Genomic DNA, 20,565 nt, shown 5'->3' on the forward strand with positions numbered 1-20,565 from the left:
CAGCAGGCTTGGCAACAAGACAATTCTGGGGCCAGAAGGAAATGGAGGCGCCTCCTGGTCTCAGGATTGGCCTGGAAAGTGGAGGAAAGCTTCAAGGTTGCCCCCGAGAAGACAGTCCGTCCTTATCCCCCAACCCAACTACAATGATGAAGAGCAGTTACTGGGGACAAAGGGAGGGAGTCAGGTGAGACCGCAGAAGACTCCGATCACAAGGAAGTTTTGGCCCCCCACCCTGAACAGAAAAGAAAATGATCGCAATCAAAGGAAGCTCTAGTTGGAGGCTTGAAACATCCCCCAGAAATGGACACCTGGGCTTCAGTGAACGCTCTTGTCCTGATGTCCCCGCTCTAGTGGACAACGGGTTCAGGTCATCAGGCCTCGGCTCCTGTTCAACCTCTGTGCTGCGTGATCTTGCATTTCTCAGGCAGCAGAATGAAGACACTGGGCCTCTTGTCACCTACAGACATCACCTAGGAGGGGTGCTGAGGAGGGATTGGGGGAAGAAAAACACCAGATCCAAAGTCATCTTGTTACAAAGACTGAGGCTCATGCAATGGGGGAGTAAGACCCTTATGTAGTCATTCATTCATTTGACAAATGAAGCACCTGAGAGGGTCCCTGTCCTCAAAGGTGCTCGTGCTCTGGAGCCAGAGGGTGGTCATGAAATAGGAAACCACGTAAAATGACTTTAGCTAGGGTGAACGCTCCCCAGGGATAAGACAGAGCTGGGGAGAGGGGGGATCAACTAGAGACCAGAGGTTCTCTGTGCCCTGTGCAGAGGTGACATGGAGGGCTGGGGAGGACTCAACCAGCTATGTCCCCAGAGAGACTGTGGCCCCTCTACAGTGGGGACAGGTAAGGATTCTCCTCCCCTTGCCACCAGGGGGCAGCAGACAGGTTCCAAGCTGACACAATGATGGGCAGGCCGGAACCTGGACTCGAGAGAGCCCGGGCCATCAGTGGGGAGGCTGTAAGAACCTGGGTGGCCACCTGTTGAAGGAGAGAGGAAGGAGCAGACACTGGGACTGAGCTCTGACAGCAGAGTGACAGCACATTACTCTTACTAAGTAAATTAAAGCCATTAATCACTGTAATTAGCAGAACTGTTCAGCAGGCCTTCAGCCAGGCTATTAATACATTGGCACAGGCTGCCCCATGGACTGGGTGACCTCCCCACAGTTGACCGGTGCAGGCAGGCTCAGGGGTTGGCTGCCAGGCTTGACAGGAGGAGGATAGAGATTGGGGCCCAAGGGAACCTTAGCAGGGGAGAGGCCCCTGTCCCTTCCACATGTCTACCCATGTCATCAAGATTTCTTTGGATTAAGTGAATGGCCCCATCCCACTAGCATGTAAGTGCCATGAGGTATGGACATTGTTTCCCTGGGTCACGGCTATGGTCAGCTCCGACATCTAAAAGAGTGCTAGGTACACAGCTGATGCTGGGAAAGTATTTGTTGAATGAATGGATGAATGAGTGAATGCATACATGCGTACTCTCTCACTTTCAGGCAAACTGATCACAAACTGATACCTCTGCTTGGATCACTTCACTTTGCCAAGCTAATTCCTCAGATCCTTCAGGTCTCAGCTACTAAGATATCATCTCTCCTCGGAGAAGCTTTCTGGTAGAGGTAGAAACCTCCAAGTAGAGGCTATGTACCTCCCTTTTGCACCTGGAGTCTCCTGTGCTTACGTCTGTACTAGAACTTAACACATAACATAACAATTGCTTGTTTATGTATCTCCCTCTCTCCCCACAAGACTGAACTCTCCATGACAGCAGGGGGATCATGGTATCTCCAAGGCTTAGCCCAGTGCTTGTACACAGTAGGTACTCACAAAATATTTGTTGAATAAAGGAGTCAGTGTCAATGAATAAGGAATGGGAAACCAGCTATGGGCTGCTCTGAGTCTCACCTGCTCTTCTCTGATTCCAAGTGGGCACGAGCAGCAGGCATGGACAGGGCAGAGGAGGCAGAACTGGAGTCCCCAGCCCTGGGTGCTGGGGCTCCTCTTCCAGTCACTTCCACCTCCCGAGGCTCACATTTTAATAATGGAGACATTCAACCATTAAAATAAAGAGTGAAATAATGCCACTTAAAGTAACACAGTTGAACCTAGAGATTACTATGTGATCTTACCTTAGAGCTTATGAAGTCAGATAGAAAAAGACAAATATTATATGATATCATTTATACATGGAACCTAAAAATAGTACAAATGAACTTATTTATGAAGCTGATACAGATTCACAGGTGTGGAAAACAGTTTTATGGTTACCAAAGGTGGGGGGATAAATTAGGAGTATTGGCTTGACAGATACACATCACCATATACAAAATGGATAACAAGAATTTGCTTGTATAGCACAGGAAACTATATCTGATATCTTATAAAAGAATTGGAAAAATGAACATATATATACATAGAATATATATATATATATATATATATATAGGGGCAGGGATGCTTCCCGGGTGGCTAAGTGGTAAAGAATCCACCTGCCAATGCAGAAGGCGCAGGTTCAGTCCCTGGGTCGGGAATATCCCCTGGAGAAGGACATGGCAACCCACTCTAGTCTACCTGCCTGGGAAATCCCACAAACAGAAGAGCCTGGCGGGCTACAGACCACGGGGTCACAAAGAGCTGAACACGATCTAGTGATTAAACAACAACATGGATATAGAAGCAAGCACACATATGTACATAGAACCAAATCACTTTGTTGTATACCTAAAACTAGCACAGTATTACATATCAGCTATACTTCAGTGAAAGAAAAGAAGAGAAAGGAGACGTTGATCTCACAGAGCAGAGCCTCCGGGTCTCCAGGAGGGGTGATCCTGTCCCCAGAAGACCCTTGGCAATGCATCCACAGGGCTGTTTCCTCTACCCAGGCCCCAGTTCTCAGCACCCTGAAAAGGAACAAGGCCACACTGGGAGCTTTCTCCAGTGGCAGACAAGCCCCTCGGTTCAGCTTGAGCTTGGCCTTCCTCCTGAAATGGGCAGGCGGGTGTCCTGGGACCATGAGGTGGCCTCAGGGATCAGAAGATGTTCATCCTTTGAGAACACAGGAAAGTGCTCAGGAAACTGCAAGATGCTGCCAGCTGCAAGTGGGAGCAGGGGAGATGGTGCGAGCAGAGGCTAAAGGAGGGTTTGCTGGGTCTCTAGGAGTGGGTGGGCTGGAGAAGGGGAGGCCAGGGATCAAGATATTAAATTGAGTCCACACTGGGTTCCAATTGAGGTTCCTCACTGGGCATGTGGGCGGGGGCTTGAGGATGCCTCTGTGACCTCAGGGCCCTGTGGGCTCAGTCAAGGGACCTTGGAAGTCAGCACACCTGAGTGAGCATTTTTCTTTTCCTGCTTTCTGAGCCTCAGTTTCTTCACCAACAAAAAGTGATAACACATATCTGATAGGTGTGGAGCTTAAATTAGACAAAGCAAGTGAAATTAACTATGGTGTTGGAAAAGACTCTTGAGAGTCCCTTGGACTGCAAGGAGATCAAACCAATCAATCCTAATCAGTCCTGAATATTCATTGGAAGGACTGATGCTGAAGCTGAAGCTCTAGTACTTTAGGCACCTGATGCGAAGAACTGACTCATTAGGAAAAACCCTGATGCCAGAAAAGATTGAAGGGAGGAGGAGAAGGAGATGACAGAGAAGGAGATGGTAGGATGGCATCACCGACTTGATGGACATGAGTTTGAGGAGGCTCTGGGAGTTGGTGATGGACAGGGAAGCCAGGCATGCTGCAGTCCATGGAGTCCCAAAGAGTCGGACACAACTGAGCGACTGAAGTGAACTGAAGTGAAGCTCCTGGCACATAACAAGTACTCAGTAAATATGGAATACAAGCCTTCCACCAACAATGGGACCAGGAGCCCCACTCAGTACCTGCTCCCTGATGTGCACACCCCTGACACTGCCCGATGCCCCATCAATTTTCTTCTTCCTCAAATTTAAGGTCAGACTGCCTTGATACTGAGTAAACAGTCCTGACCCCTGATCTTCCTGAACAAGACCAATGACTAAACCCTTAGGGACATCCTGATCCACTCCTCTCAGAGTATAGGAGGCCAGCCATCGCCTACTGCAGATGGAAAGGTTACTGGTCAAGGAAGAGGAAATTTTCCTAGGAATATTTTTGTCCCAGGAAAAGGAAATTCAGTCCTAGGACTATAATTTTCCCACAGTTGGGTGAATGTCAGTTATTTCTACAGCCTAGTCCTTCTATTTCCTCTGAGAAAATACCCCCATTCCAGGTGGTACTGGTAAGACTGCCAATCAAGTGCCAATCTCCCCCAAAGGGATGGGCACCTGGCTCTACTGTATCCACTCATTCCTTTGGGCAAAAGTGATTGGTTCAAGTGTGGTTACATGACCCAAGCTAAGCCAGTCGGATCCTTCCCTGGTGGCTCAGACAGTAAAGAAACCACCTGTGCCACTGGAAGAGACCCAAGAGACCCAGGTTTGATCCCTGGGTTGGGAAGATCCCCTAGAAAAGGAAATGGCAACCTACGCCAGTATTCTTGTCTGGAGAATCCCATGAACTAAGGAGCCTGATAGGTTGTAGTTGATGGAGTCACAAAGAGTCGGACGTGACTGAGCGACTAAGCATACACACAAAATATATGCTGCAAGAGGGCAGGGAAGTACCTGAGTCCTGTGATAGGGGTTCCATAAATATTCTGAGTGGATGAGGTGGGGTCAGGGTAACCTGTAACATATAGAGCATCTTACATGTATTAGGAATAAGTGAGTCTTCCTAGCACATGACTTGGGGAAAGTGCCCAACACTGCCTTGTACCAGGGCACAGAGCTTGGCAAGCAGAGCTTTGAAGGTATTTCAGCTCCCACTCAGCCCCTTAGCAGGGGACTTGAGCAGTTCCTAAACTGCCAATATATGCCGCCCCCACTCTCCCTGCCCTGAGGACAGAAGAAAGCAGCTGGTGAATGAACTCAAGAGAAAGTCAGACAGAGCTGTGATGACATCATATGATCCCTAGACTCACCCCTGGACTCCTGTTTCACTGGAACCAATAAAGTTCCTTTACTCTAAGCTACTTAAGTTGGATTTCTATAGCTTGCCTCTTAAATAGCCTGATCACAACACACAATCAAGTCTTGGCCTTATAGTTCCTGGGATCCTTAGGTATATGGGGTGCCATCCCCCAAAGTCCATCCCTCCTATGGGCATCAAGCCAAGAATAAGCATGGCTTTTAGGAATTGGACATGAATCGGAAAAACTGGACCCAATTTCTAGCTCTGGTGCCAGCTAGCCTAGATTTGGATCCCAGCCCCTTACCTTCAACCCCTGTAACCTGGAGCAGTTATTTAACCTCACTGGGCCTCAGTTTCCTCAGCTGTAAAATGGGCATAATAGCAGTATCTATATCATAGGGTTGTCAGAGAATTAAGTGAGCTCAGTGAATAGAACTGAAACATGGCAAGTAAATGCAATAAAGAAATGTCAGCTGGTGGAGTTATTACCAATTTTGGACTTACCTTCCCCATCTGTAGAATGCGAATACAACTCAGAAAGCTTTTAGAAAGGCTAAGCAGGACAGAGTGGGCAAAGCCATGGGCAGAGGGTATCACACAGTCAATGCTCAGTGAACACTCGTTGAATCTGAATCTTTGGCAGCTTCACTGAAATCTTTGAGCGGAGTTCTCCTCCTGCCGGAAACTAGCAGAAATAAGCCTGCACTTCAGCGGGAAGCCCAGCAAGGAGGAAATAAATACTCATGCAGATTATTCCTGAGTAAAAGTTCTCCTGGGACACTTCTTGCTAGGAGCCGTCTCATTCCACAGCCAGACGCAGCAAACACTGCGGCAGTTCACCTCCGGCTCCGCGCTCGCAGGCTCACCCTCCACGGGCAAGAGACAGGGAGAAGGGAGGAAATTGAAAAGTCTTTGATTTGTCGAGCCCGCCAGCGCTGCCCCCACCGCAGAACATCACTGAGTCCAGAGGCCCGGGCCGCCAAATCACCACCCGGGTCTCTGCCAGTGCCTCTCCTCTCTGTCTTGTAATTAGCCTGTCCGAGCCTTTACTGCAGGCAGCCGGGCCGGGGCGGGGTGAGAAGCCCGTGGGTGATGTGGAAAAGGGGTGGACCGGGCGGGGCACCGAGACTGGGGCTGCAAAGCAAAGCAGACAGCGGATGGGAGGCTGCTAAGAGGACCCCTGCCCAGAGGAAAGGGAGCAGTGAGGACTGCGCCCTGACAGCCCGTCTGTGTAGACCCTACCTTCCAGAGGGTTCCTCTGTGTTGGCCAATGTGGAGAGTTGTCTCCGTGGCAGACACTATTCTAAGCACTGTTGTGGTCACTACTGTTCTCGTTAGCAGGCAAAAGGCTTTATCTTGCACCTACTACTATAAAAAACGAGAGAGAGAGAGAGTGTGTGTGTGTGTGTGGCGCTAGTGGTAAAGAACTTGCCTGCTAATGCAGGAGAAGTAAGAGTCGGGTTCGATCCCTAGATCAGGGAAGATCCCCTGGAGGAGAGCGTGACAACCCACTCCAGTATTCTTGCCTGAAGAATCCCATGGACAGAGAAGCCTGGTGGGCTACAGTCCATAGGGTTGCAAAGAGTCGGACACGACTGAACGACTTGAGCACACACGTACTCATGCGTAGCTGAGTCATTTTGCTGTAGAGCAGAAATTAAAACAACACTGTGAATCAACTATACTTCAATAAAAAATAAAATAAGTCCAATGAGAAAAAAATAAGAATGCTTATAGCCAAAGGCCAAGTCAAGTTTGAATTAAATGTTTGAATGTGGGGAAAAAAAGAGAAAAAGGCTTTGTCTGCTCTCATTTCTGTGAGAGCTGAATTGTAAAGTTCCTCCCTGTGTGCTCTCCTCCTGCTGCTCCAGTTTCTTCCTCTCACAGAAGCACCTTCCAGGGAGAGCTGTTTCCTTGAGCCCTCTTCAGGTAACCCCGACACAAGCCCGCAGGCTTGGCGGCGCCTCAGCAAATGGCAGGGGCATTTGGTTCCCTTTCTAATCCCTCCTTGGAGCCTCCGACTGTGTTTTCTGTCCAAGGACATGAGGCTGGAAATTCAACATCAGCTCAGAAAGGGAGTAAGACACAGCAGGTGAAAGGGAGGGTGGGACGAACTGAGAGAGTAGTATCAACATATATACACTGCATGCTAAGTCGCTTTAGTCGTATCTGACTCTTTGCGACCCCATGGACTGTAGCCTGCCAGGCTCCTCTGTCCATGGGATTCTCCAGGCAAGAATACTGGAGTGGGTTGCCATGCCCTCCTCCAGGGGATCTTCCTGACCCAGGGATCGAACCCGTGTCTCTTCTGTCTCCTGCACTGGCAGGCGGGTTCTTTACCATTAGTGCCACCTGGGAAGCCCAAGTGAAAGTCGCTCAGTCGGGTCTGACTCTTTGTGACCCCATGGACTATACAGTCCATGAAATTCTCCAGGCCAGAATACTAGAGTGGGTAGCCTTTCCCTTCTCCAGGGGATCTTCCCAGCCCAGGGATTGAACCGGGGTCTCCTGCACTGCAGGTAGATTCTTTACCAACTGAGCTATCAGGGAAGCCCATATATATGTGTGTGTGTATATATATATATATATATATATATATACACACACTATCATATAAATAGATAGCTAGTGGGAAGATGCTGCATAGCACAAAGAGCTCAGCCTGTGCTCTGTGGTGACCTAGAGGAGTGTGATGGGATTTGAGGGTAGAAGGGAGGCTCAAGAGGGAGGAAATATATGTATACATCACATGACTCACGTTGTACAGCAGAGACTAACATTTACAACATAGTATAGCAATTACCTTCCAATTAAAACTTTTTTTTTTTGAAGACACAAAACTTAATTTAATAGAAATTTTGTTTGTAGTTCTTACATTCTCAGCATGAGCTGAGCTAGAACCCGCTGCCCCAACTCAGAAGTGGCCCAGTCCTGGGGGCAGGGAGAAAGGGGAAGGGATCAGAGCTAAGGCCTTAAGAGCCCCATTCTTCCTCAGTGCTGGGGGGCTGGGGATGCCACCCTCTTCTCCTACCCCACCCTCTGGGATCCAGGAAGAATAGATGGAATTTTGGGCCTGGGGCTTCTCCTCCACACCACATCCCACCCTGAGTCCCCAAGCTGGAAGGGAACTTAGGGATCTGGAGTGAAGGGGACAGAAGAAAGCAAAGATGTCAATCAAGACAGATGAAGGCCAGAGGTGAGGGCTGAAGAGAATCAGAGACAAAATGCCAGTAAAAAAAAAAAAAAGTTTAAAAAAGGGGGGGAGGGGGGAGCCAAAAACAAAATCCACCCCAAATTGGAACCCACCTGGAAAAAAATCAAAGTTGTCCAGTCTCATAGAGACATTATTTGGCGCAGCCGGCTCTGCGGCAGGAGCACTCAGGCCTCAGTCCAGCCCTGGAAGCGGAGGTGGCCCCTACAGCTCATCCTTGGCCTGGCCAGCAGCAGCATCTTCTTCCTCCTCATCCTCATCCTTGTCTTTGTCATCATCTTTGTCTGCCTCTTCCTCCTCCTTGCCTTTCTTCTCCTCCTCCTCGTGTAGCCTCTGCTCTTCATCCTGCTTGTCCTTCATTTGCTTTTCTGCTGCCTTTGTAACACCCCACGTCTCGTTGCCAAACTCCTCAGCATATGCTTCATCGTTGGTGATGAGGAAGTTGTCAAAGATGGTGCCAGACTTGACCTGCCAAAGATCCAAGCCTAGAACAGCGAAGTTTTCATAGGCATAGATGTTGCTGTCGGGGGAATACTCAGGGTTGTCAATCTCTGGATGGATCCAAATGCCCTTGTACTCTGGGTTGTGGATCTGCCTGGGTTTCCACTCCACCTTGTACTCTGGGTTCTGAATAACAGGTGGTTCCCACTCTCCGTCCATCTCTTCATCCCAGTCCTCAGGTTTCTTAGCATCAGGGTCAGGAATGTGCTCAGGCTTGTCCCAATCCTCAGGCTTGGAGTCTGTGGGGTCATCGATCTTGGCGCGATCGTCCCAGTCTTCAGGCTTAGCGGCATCAGGATCCTTTATCTTCTTGGGTGGCAAAAAATCCCAATCGTCCTCCAAGGAGCCTGACTCCACCTGGCTGTTGTCAATCTTCACCTCATAGGTATTATTAGGCCGCACAATCAGCGTGTACAGGTGGGTGAATTCATCGTCCTTGCAGCAGATATCCTTGTTGATCAGCACATTCTTGCCCTTGTAGTTGAAGATGACATGAACCTTCTTGGTGCGAGGGCCACAGATGTCCGGGCCAAACATTATGTTGTATTACGGAGTCTCCGTGCATGTCTGTCTGATCCAAACCAGCTGGAAACAGCTTCACATAGCCGCCCCCACATGTTCTGCTCGTGTTTCACCGTGAACTGCACCACCAGCGTCTGACCCTTGTTGCTGAAGGGCTCAAATCTCGCCGACAGAGCGTAGAACCAGGCATCCTGGCTAGTCTGCAGGCCTTTATCTTTCTCTTGGTCACCATAGAACTTGCCGGAACTGAGAACGAATTTGCCAAAATCCGGTTTGTGCTTGGATTCGATCCAGCACTCGGTCCACCCGTCTCCGTCCAGAAACTGCTCCTTAAAGTAAACGGTGGGATTAGCGGCGGCCAGGCCGAGAAGGCCAAGCAGCAGCGGCACGGGTAGCAGCATGGCGGGCCGAGGGGGCGGTGGCGCGCGGGCCCTTTAAGTTGCTCGTCCAGCAGCAGCTCTGCAGTGGGGACCCCAATTAAAACTTAAAAAATTTTTTTCTAATTAAAAAAAAGCAGGGGTTGGGAATTAGAAAGAACAGCTTCCCAAGTGAGCTGCTGGGAAATCCTATAAAAAGGCTCCCTCCACTTCCCTAATGTTCAGAGATGATGATTTATGGTGACGGCTGTCTTCCCAGCCTAAATCTACTTCCTAGAACTTGAGCCGTCATCGATGTAAAACTAATGAAAGGTTTATGAATTACTGAGCTCCAGGTACTATTGATAAACTCCCTTTCATGCCGTCATTCTAGCTCATCGTCTGCACAGCCCTTCTGGGCCTTTGCAGCAGAGAGTGAACCTCAGCAGTGGATCACGGCAAACCTCCCTCCCCTCGGAAGCGGAAAGCCTGCTTGTGTGGCATGCCATCCCTGCCAGCAGCAGAGAGGGGGTCCAGACTTGCAGGAGAACTGGGGGGGTCAGCAGAGACCTCGAGATGGCAGGAAGGTTCTGGACATGGTGAATGGTGATTGTTGTGCAGCCTGTGTATGTGCTCAATGCCACTAACTGTGCTCTTCAAAATGTTTATTAAAATGCAAAATTTTATCTTATGTGTATTTTGTGAAAAACTGAAAGTCTTAGTCACTCAGTCATGTCTGACTCTTTTCGATGCCATGGACTGTAGCCCACCAGGGTCCTCTGTCCATGGAATTCTCTAGGCAGGAATACTGGAGTGGACTGCCATTCCCTTCTCCAGGGGATCTTCCCGACCCAGGGATCGAACCCAGGTCTCCTGCATTGCAGGTGGATTCTTTACCATCTGAACCACAGGCAATTAAAAACTTTTTTTTCTTTTTGACCTCGGAGAAGGCAATGGCACCCCACTCCAGTACTCTTGCTTGGAAAATCCCATGGACGGAGGAGCCTGTTAGGCTGCAATCCATGGGGTCGCTAAGAGTCGGACACGACTGAGCGACTTCACTTTCACTTTTCACTTTCATGCATTGGAGAAGGAAATGGCAACCCACTCCAGTGTTCTTGCCTGGAGAATCCCAGGGACGACGGAGCCTGGTGGGCTGCTGTCAATGGGGTCGCACAGAGTTGGACACAACTGAAGTGACTTAGCATAGACCTTTGACCTAGCTGCTGCTCCAGTGCTCACTGCAGTTCAGAAGACCCGATTTGTACTCAGGGACAAAGCTGCTCTGAGGCCTCACAGCTTGTGGTCTGGAGGATCTTCCAGGTGTCCGAGCTCCATCTTTCTTGCTGTGCTGCAAACCCTCATCTCTGTCTGATGAATTGTAGCTTCCTTAAAAAGGGAATGTTGCCTCATATCACAGATGCAGTATATGTGAGGTTAGCAGAGTGGGCTCTGGAGGCAGACTCTAGCTCTGGGCTGTGTGGCTTTGGGCAAGCCACTTACCCTCTCTATGCCTCAGTTCACCTACCCATTGAGAGGCTGTAAGTAGTCAGCACTTTAACCATGCTCGATATGAACCTAACACATAGTAAGTACTCCATAAAAGTGGGTTCCTATGGTTCCCACTTCTCTGAGACTTCCCTGGTGGCTCAGACGGTAAAAGCATCTGCCTACAATGTGGGACACCTGGGTTCAATCCCTAGGTTGGGAAGATCCCCTGGAGAAGGAAATGGCAACCCACTCCAGTCTTCTTGCCTGGAAATCCCATGGACAGAGGAGCCTGGCAGGCTCCAGTCCATGGGGTTGCAAAGAGTCGGACACAACTGAGCGACTTCACTTCACTTCACTTCACTTCACTATTGTTCCCAGCTTTCCTTATGCTCCAATCACTGCTGAGAGCATCGTCTTTGGATATGAAAGATGTGGCAATTGAGGGGAGGGTGGCAGCAAGTAGAAGGTAGAAGTGGGTGGAGGGCAGGGGATGGCAGCAGACTTGGGAATGGGTGTGCAGCAAAGGTCTGCCTTCCCAGACCGTGGTCGCTCACATCATGATTTCTGAAAAGGAGTCATAGGAACACTGATATCCCGACCTGTAGGGACCAGCCACTCTGGAGGCAGACACAGTCACCCCAGGGACCCCAGGCAGCCATGCTATCAGCAGTGATTGTCTGGAATGCAGGAGAAGCTGGAAACAGTAACTGCCGGCCTTTATGACTGTTTGTGACTTCTGGGGCCAGTGCATTGAAAAAAAACAAAACGACAGCTTCTATTTTGTTCTCTCATGTCGCTCACTCTGAGGAAGACACCGCCATTTGGGAAACTGAGGCCTCCTGCCAGCAACCAGCCCCGTGGGAGTGAAGCATCTTGGGAGTAGTCCTCCAGCCCTGGTCAAGCCTTCAGATGACCATAGCCCTGGCTGACATCTTGACTGCAACCTCAAGAGAGACCCAGAGTGAACTTGCTCCTGAGTACCTGACCCGCAGAAACAGAAAGAGTTAATATATATAGACTATCGTTATCCTTTAAGTTATTAAGTTTGGGGACTGATTTGTTATGCAGCACTAGATAACTGATACAGACGGGGAGGGAGACAGGTGGGCAGGGTCAGGGGTATCTTACCCAGGGTGTGGAGCTGATAAAATAAAGACATTCCCATGCGTCTCCCCTTCACTTCACCCTGATTTTTAGCCAAGTGAATTCCACTTCTATGTTTTGCCGCTTGCCAAACACACCCTGCCTTTCCCACCTCCATGCCCCCAAACACTGCTTTCTCCAAGACTTAAGGCTGGGGTCAGGGACTCAGCCCTTCTTACCGCTGCAGCTGGCGGCCAGCTGGCTGTCTAATAGAGAGATCACAGCACCGCTTGCGGGAGAGGCTCTGCAGAGCATGGGGAGCCCTGTAGATTTTAATCCTTTCTCTCTTTAATCATTCCTCCACCTCTTCTGGTTCATAGGTTTCCACATGCACTGCAGTTTCCAAAGCTATGCCCCACATCCCCCAGACATGACAAACCACCCTTCTCTGCTCCAGAGGGAGTAGAATTCAGCTGAGCAGGAAATCCCAGGATCTCCGTTTGCCTTCTGGGAGCTGGAGGGGCCAATGGGTGTTAGGGACCCAGGACCCTCCAGCCCAGGCTGTCATTATCTTTGGCCTCTAACTCAGTCCTACTGAAAACACATAAGACCCCTGGATGGGCTGGGAGCTGGGGATGGGGGTGGGAGGGGATGGGAGGGAGCTGCATGATTCCAGGAGTGGCCGGGTCAGGTTGAGACAGTGGTTTCAGAGAAGGGGTCTTTGAAGTCAGACAGGCCTGGGAGCAAATCTCAGCTCTGCCACTTCCTGCCATGGGACCTCAAACAAATGATTTCTTTCTCTGGGACTTGATTTTGTTACATACTCAATAAATAAGAGTAGGGGGTTGGGGGAGCTGGGGAGGGATCGAGTAGGAGTTTGGGGTCAGCAAATGTAAACTGTTATATACAGAATGAATAAACAGCAAGGTCCTACTATATAACACAGGCTTCCCTGGTGTTGCTAGTGGTAAAGAACTCACCTGTCAATGCAAGGGACACGGGTTCGATCCCTGGGTCAGGAAGATCCCCTGGAGGAGGGCATGGCAACCCACTCCAGTATTCTTGCTTGGAGAATCCCATGGACAGAGGGGCCTGGCAGCCTATAGTCCATGGTGTCACAGAGTCAGACATAACTGAAGCAACTTAGCACGTGCTATATAGAACAGAGAACTAGATTAACTTTCCCGTGATAAACCATAGTAGAAGCCTGGCATGCTGCAGTCCACAGTAGAAGAGTCGGACATGACTTAGCGACTGAAAAACAATAATACGTGTATAACTGAATTACTTTGCTGTACAGAAGTAATTCACACAACACTGTAAATCAACTATAGTTCAATTAAAAAAAAAGAAATAGGGACTTCTGAGAGAGTCATTTCCTAGGCAGGTTGATAAGGAGTCTAGGGGTCCCCAAGGAGAGAGGGGTCTGGAATTCTCAAGGAGAAAGAAAGGACAAACTTTTTTCTTTCTCCACATTCCTTAGGATTATATAACAATAATGTATCCTGCCTAAGGACAGTCTTTGGAGTAAACCTTCTGTTATCTTAAAATGTAAATTATGGGAGTAGACCTGGTCTTTACAAGGATGTATCCTGCCTGAGGACAATGTTATCTTAAAATGTAAATTATGGGAGTAGGTCTGATGGGGTCTTTACAACCTCTAGACATTCTTTGGATTATATAACTTCATTGTTAACACTAGCAAGCGGGTACTCTTTCTGCCCCCTTCTGATGCCTATGTCAGAAGCTTTCTCTATCTCCTTTATACTTTAATAAAACTTTATTACACAAAAGCTCTGAGCGATCAAGCCTCGTCTCTGGCCCCGGATTGAATTCTTCTCCTCCGGGGGCCAAGAATCTCGGTGTCTTCACGTGATTCAACAACAACCTTTCACTTCGCTGGTGGTCCAGTGGTTGAGACGTTGCCTTCCAATACAGAGGATGCTGGTATGATCCCTGGTTAGGGAGCTAAGCTCCCACATGCCTTGTGGCCAAAAAAACAACAAAACATAAAACAGAAGCAGGATTGTAAAAAATTCAATAAAGACTTAAAACATTTAAAAAGAAAAGAAATAAGCTTTGCTTACAATGGGAATAAATCAATAAATAGGAGTGGCCAGCAGTAGGGCTAGAGTGCAGGTGACGCCTCCCTGACCTCAGCCCCCCTCAGCCTTCCTCTCAGTCAACTGGCACGCAAGGCAGTTCTCCTGAGCACCAGCCAGGCTGGGACGCCGGGTGACATAAGGATGTTAAGCAATCCTTCAGGCCAAAGAATCCCCACACAACAAATTCATTCTGTGCTGTAAAGAACTTGGCTGCACCCCTGCTCGGGCATTTGAGCTCTGAATTGCTGCCCTGGCACTTTGGAGACAGAGAAAGGAGAGATGAGCTCAGGAACTCTGGGAAGAGACCTTTAAACCTGCTTCAGAAATCAGATTTGTCTGGCCACCCACTCACCTGCCCTCTAGGTTTGTATGAAAGGAAGGAACTCTGGAGGCTGCCTGCGGGGCATGGAAAACAGAGCCAGGAAGGGCCGGGGTCAGGAAAGGGGTTGAATGGGACACACAGGCATGGGGGCGTCCCAAGTGAGACCCCTTCTCCTGACCCCGGGAGGCTCTGGGGCAGCCAGAGGTAAGAGCTCTCTCACTGGTATTGGGATGAGCAGATGTGAAACTTACAGACGCAATAACCAGCCTGCACTCCTTCCATTCGTTCAGGCCAAGCTCTGCCCTCCTACCCACAAGGCGGGTTTCATGCGGACCCTTTCTTCCTCCCCAAAGTGGCCTTGGATGCTTGCTCATTCATTCATTTATTCATTCAACACCCTTCCATTGAGCATCCCCCTGGGTACCAGTGAACAGAGAGGGAGGGCAGAGTTGATTAATGAAATTCAAGTTCTAAACTCCAGCTAGAACTCATGGCACCAATCATTACAGCTCAACCTCCTCAGGTATCCATTGAAAAACAGGGTCTCCCCGGGGATGCCAATAGGGTCTCCACAAGGGCTTCTCTTGTGGCTCAGTCGGTAAAGAATCTGCCTGCAATGTGGGAGACCTGGGTTCAACCCATGGGTTGGGAAGGTCCCCGGAGAAGGGAAAGGCTACCCACTCCAGTATTGTGGCCTGGAGAATTCCATGTATAGTCCATGGGGTTGCAAAGAATCAGACATGACTGAGCCACTTTCAGGGGTGCCAAAGAAGGTGACAAAAATTGCCCAAGAAAGACTGGGAAGGTTTTCCCAGAGGAGGGCCAATCTGAGCTGGGTCCTGATGGCTGAGTAGGAGTTCATCTCAGGAGAAGAAAGAAACAGAGAAGAAGAGGAGGTGCAGTGCGGGGTGGGTGGGAGGCGAAAGGGCATTCTAGGCAGAGGAATAAGCATGTTTAGGCACAGAGGTGGGAAAGTTACGGTATTTGGGGAATCAGCAAAATATAAAAGTGGGGACTTCTCTGGCAATCCAGTGGTTAAGACTCTGAGCTTCCAATACAGGGAACGCAGGTTCAGTCCCTGGTCAGGGAACTAAGATCCCACATACCATGCGGTGCTGCCAAACAACAACAATATACCAGTGGATTTCTGGATTTCATGCAAACTGTGCAGAGAAGGTACAAGGGGGTGTCTTCCATCAGCTCCACATCCCCGGTGAAATATCCCTGGCCTTGCCCACCCATCTCCTTCCTCACCTGTATCAGTTATCCAGTGCCATGTAACAAATTACCCCTAAAATTAGCAGCTTAAAACAACAACAAACATCTAAATCTATTATCCCTTTCTGTTTCTGCGAGATAGGAATTCAGGAGCAAGCTTGCTTTGGGTCTCTTTTGAGGTTGCAGTTAAGATGTCAGCCAGGACTGTGGTCATCTGAAGGCTTGGGGCTGGAGGACCTACCTCCAGGATGCTACATTTTCATGGGGCTGGTTGCTGGCAGGAGGCCTCAGTTCCTCCTCACATGGTGGTAGCTTCCCCAGAGTGAGTGATATGAGAGAACAGGGCAGAAGCTGCCTTTATGTATATGTATGCATGTATGAGTGCTAAGTCACCTCAGTCGTGTCTGACTCTTTGAAACCCCATGGACTGTAGCCCACCAGGCTCCTCTGGCAATCGGATCCTCCAGGTAAGAATATCAGAGTAGGTTACCCTGCCCTTCTCCAGGGGATCTTCTCGACCCAGGGATTTAACCTGCATTTCTTGTGTCTCCTGCACTGGCAGGCAGATTCTTTACCATTGGTACCACCTCGGAAACCCTATGTATATGTATATTTGTGTGTGTGTGTGTGTGTGTGTGTGTGTGAACTGGCCTTTTTTTTTTTTGGCCACATCATGCATATGGGATCTTAGTTCCCTAACCAGGGATGAAACCCACACCTCCTGGATTGGAAGGGTGGAATCTTAACTACTGGACCGCCAGGGAAGTCTCTGAACTGGCCTCAGAAGTCACAGTAATTTCTATAATATCTTATTGAACCCTCATTCAATATGAAAGAAGACCATATAAGGGTGTGAATATCAGGGATTGGGGGTTCTCGGGGATACCTCCCTGATAGCCCTAGTGGGGACAAGCCCTTCTACAGAATTTCAGGGAAGCAGACACTCAGACTCCGAGGCAGTCTTTTCCATCAGTTTCTATGAGACTTTTCAAGGCATCTTCCAATAGTGACTGGTCCATGGCTGTGGTGTCAGACAGGCTAGTGCTGACTGACCCTGGGGCCAGAGGGCTAGGGCCAGAAGGACCATCTGTGTCTCTCAAATCATGCCAACACATAAGACAGAACCCATCCCTGGTTGTGGTCCAGCTGGCCACATGGCTTCTGGAGTGGTTATCTTCAAAGCAGGCTCATAAATGTGCCCTCCAGCACATCCTTATGACATTGCCAGCTGGATGGCCCACACCAGGCAGGGACCAGTCATGTCAGTGAGGCCCATGCCAGGCCTTGGACCCATTGAGAGGTTAGTGTGGTAGTTGGGGCATCTGTGTAAGTCTCTACATGCCTGGCCCAGGTCTTCGACAGCTCAGACCTGCTGGCCCCTCAGGCTTTGCAGGCCTTATGTAATTGGAATGCCAGGCAGCACCTGTGGACAATTTTATCACACTCTGTATAATGTGTAAATACCATTAAGTTAGACAGATTTTCTCATTAATTCTCGGTCCCAGTGACAGACCAGGAATTAACACAATTGATTTTCCAGTCCCTACTCATTATCAATCATCCCCCTAGAACTTAGTCACATTTCATCTGTTCCACCTGGGCCCCAGCATCCATTTGGAGGCTTCAACATATATTAAACTAATAAAGAGCAATGGGCACTTGCCGTGTCTGCCCTGGAAACCAGTGGGGAGGCACAAAGAAAGAAATCTTGGGCAAAGAGTTGCTTCTGGGGCCTGCGTATGGAAGAATGGACAGCCCTGGGGGCACAGTCTTGTCCCTGGGATGCTGGCATTGGCCAGCAGGTGCTCAGGTGGGGGCATTAGCAACTGCATCCATTATGAATTGCCATGTGACAAACCACCCCAAAATTTAGTGACTTGGAACAACAACGGAGGTGTTTGCTCGTGATTCTGTGGGTGGATGACTTGGGCCAATCTTTTCTGGGTTCCTGTGCAGTCAGCTGGTGGCTGGGAAGAACAGAGGGTCTAAAACTGGCCTGGAACTTCCCTGGTGGTCCAGTGGTTAAGAACCTGCCTGGCAAAGCAGGGAATGTGGGTTCAATCCCTGGTCCTGGAAGATTCCACATGCCATGGGGTAACTAAGCCTGTGCACCCCAACTACTGAAGCTGGTGCACCTAGAACCCATGCTCTACGACACGAGAAGCCACCACAATGAGAAGCCCGAGTACTGCAACTAGAGAGTAGCCCTCACTCACCGCAACTAGAGAAAGCCGTGCATAGCAAGGAAGACCCAGCACAGCAAAAAATAAACGAATAAAAAATTTTAAAAATAAAACTGGCCTCACCAACATGTCCGGTGGTTGGTGCAGGCTGCCGGCTGGGTGGTCTGGGGACCTCAGCTTGGACAACTCCTCTCTGCTTCATGCAGCCTCTCTCCTTTCAGGAGGCCGGACCTGCCTCCTTCATGTGGCTATCCGCCCAGAAGGAGGAGAACAGAAGCTGAAGACCTGTCGAGGTCTGGGCTGGGACAGTGTACAGCTTCCTTTCCATTTTCCTCTATTGGTCAAAGTAAGTCAAGGATCGACTCAGATTTAAGGGACTGGGTAGGAGGCTCTGCATCATGACGAGAAGAGTGGGGCAAAAGCACCCTGCGAAGGGGACCTGCCACAGGAAGGGGGCTTGTCCCAAACAGGGTGCCATAGTCACCAGTCTGGGATCAGGCTCTCGGGCCCCCCTCCAATGGACAGTTTCTTCCTGATCCTTCATGCCAAGGGGAGATGGCAATCACTGAAGACCTGACTTTGGTATCCACCAAAGCAGGAATGAAATGTGCATTGCAGTGACATGAACAGTGACCACACCCAACGCTAAGGGAGGGGACAGCAGGTGGGGAGAGGAGATGACCCACATCAAACTCTTTCTTAAAAATTTTATTGGAATGTAGTTAATTTACAATGTTGTGTTAGTTTCTACTGTACAGCAAAGTTAACCAGTTATACACATATACATTGTTGCTGTTGTTCAACCACCGTCTTGTATGAGTCTTTGTGACCCCCTGGACTGACTGCAACATGCCAGGTTGCCCTGTCTTTCACTATCTCCTGGAGTTTGCTCAAACTCATGTCCATTGAGTCGATGATGCCATCCAACCATTTCATCCTCTGTATACACATATCCGCTCTTTTTTTTTAAATTAGTTAATTTATTTTGGCTGCGCTGGGTCTTCATTGTGTGCACAGGCTTTCCCTAGTTGCAGCAAGTGGTGGCTACTTTTGGTTGCTGTGTGAGGGCTTCTCATTGCAGTGGCTTCTTTTGTCGCGGAACACAGGTTCTAGGCACCTGGGCTCAGTAGTTGTGGCTCAAGGGCTCTGGAGGGTAGGCTCAGTAGTTGTGGTGCACGGGCTTAGTTGCTCCATGGCATGTGGGATCTTTCCAGACCAGGGATTGAATCCGTGTCCCCTGCATTGGCAGGCTGATTCTTTACCACTGGACCACCAGGGAAGTCTTCACGTCACAGTCTTAATCCTGCCTCCATCGGACTTCAGTGCCCCAGGGGATGCTTCTGGGCCATCTCAGCCGCAGGGGTGAGTGGTATTACAATTAATTTTAATAGTAACAAAAGCACACACACAGAAGTAAATACATTCCAAACAAGTGCATGTTGTGCGTGAGGTGCTCATTCCAGTTCCAAATCCAAAATAATTGTGGATTATCCACTGCTTTTGACTACTTGTTCCATTCCACCCTCACAGCAATTATTTCAATTATTTTATTTCAGGGATATAATTATGGTAGTATTAACAATCTCTACTTGACAAAGGGCTTTGGGGGTAAATATTTTATTGAGATGTAATGTCCATTCAGAAGAACTCACAAATTGTAAGGGTATATATATATCCTGGAGGAGGGCATGGCAACCCACTCCAGTATTCTTGCTTGGAGAATCCCATGGACAGAGGAGCTTGGCAGGCTAGAATCCATGAGGTCACCAAGACTTGGACACGACTGAAGTGACTTAGCATCAGCAACAGCAAGGTATACATAGTTCAGTGAATCTTCCCAAAGTGAATGCACCTGTGTAGTCTGCACCAGGAAGCCCCCTCTGATCCATGCCTCTCCATAAAGGGCAACCATGCTCCTGACTTCTGACACCATAGATTAGTTTTTAAAATATTTACGTATTTATTTGGCTGCACTAGGTCTTAGTTGCAGCACATGGGACATTTTAGTTGCAGCATGTGGGATCTAGTTCCCTGCCCAGGGATGGAACCCGAGTCCCCTGCACTGGGAGCATGGAGACTTAGCCATGCTAAGTGCACAGGCTTTCTCTAGTTGCAGTGAGTGGTGGCTACTTTTCGTTGCAGTGTGAGGGCTTCTCATTGCAATGGCTTCCCTGGACCACCAGGGAAGTCCCATAGATTAGTTTTGAAATGTATATTTGTAGAGAAAATGCTTTCAGAAGACCCATCTGTGCCCAGGTCCCAAACCTGGGTCATGACTAAGGCATCATTACCACCTTCAGGGCTGTAGGATCAGGGGCCTTGTTTGGGACAGGGAAATGGTCTTTCGGCTTCTCAGAGCTCCTCTCCATCCTAAGTCCTTGACTGTCATCCTTAGGGCAAAGCCCTTTGCTCCAGAGAGCACCCCTTTTGCTGCACCAGACCCGAGCATGGGAGCAGGTGTGGTGGCAGCAGGGGTGGGCAGAAGAGTGAGAGGAGGGAAGGAGTGACTGGAGGTGAGCAAGCCTTTGAGGCCACTTTCCTTCCATTTTCTCCTGCACAGCAGTCATC

At 49.2% G+C, this 20,565-nt stretch overlaps 1 pseudogene; it reads right to left on the reverse strand.

The window, feature by feature from the left end:
- Positions 1-7,822: 7,822 nt before the first annotated feature.
- On the reverse strand, positions 7,823-9,720 carry LOC129653994 (calreticulin-like; annotated as a pseudogene).
- Positions 9,721-20,565: the final 10,845 nt, after the last annotated feature.

The sequence above is a fragment of the Bubalus kerabau genome, chromosome 5 (genome assembly GCF_029407905.1).
Source record: "Bubalus kerabau isolate K-KA32 ecotype Philippines breed swamp buffalo chromosome 5, PCC_UOA_SB_1v2, whole genome shotgun sequence".
Taxonomy (NCBI): domain Eukaryota; kingdom Metazoa; phylum Chordata; class Mammalia; order Artiodactyla; family Bovidae; genus Bubalus; species Bubalus kerabau.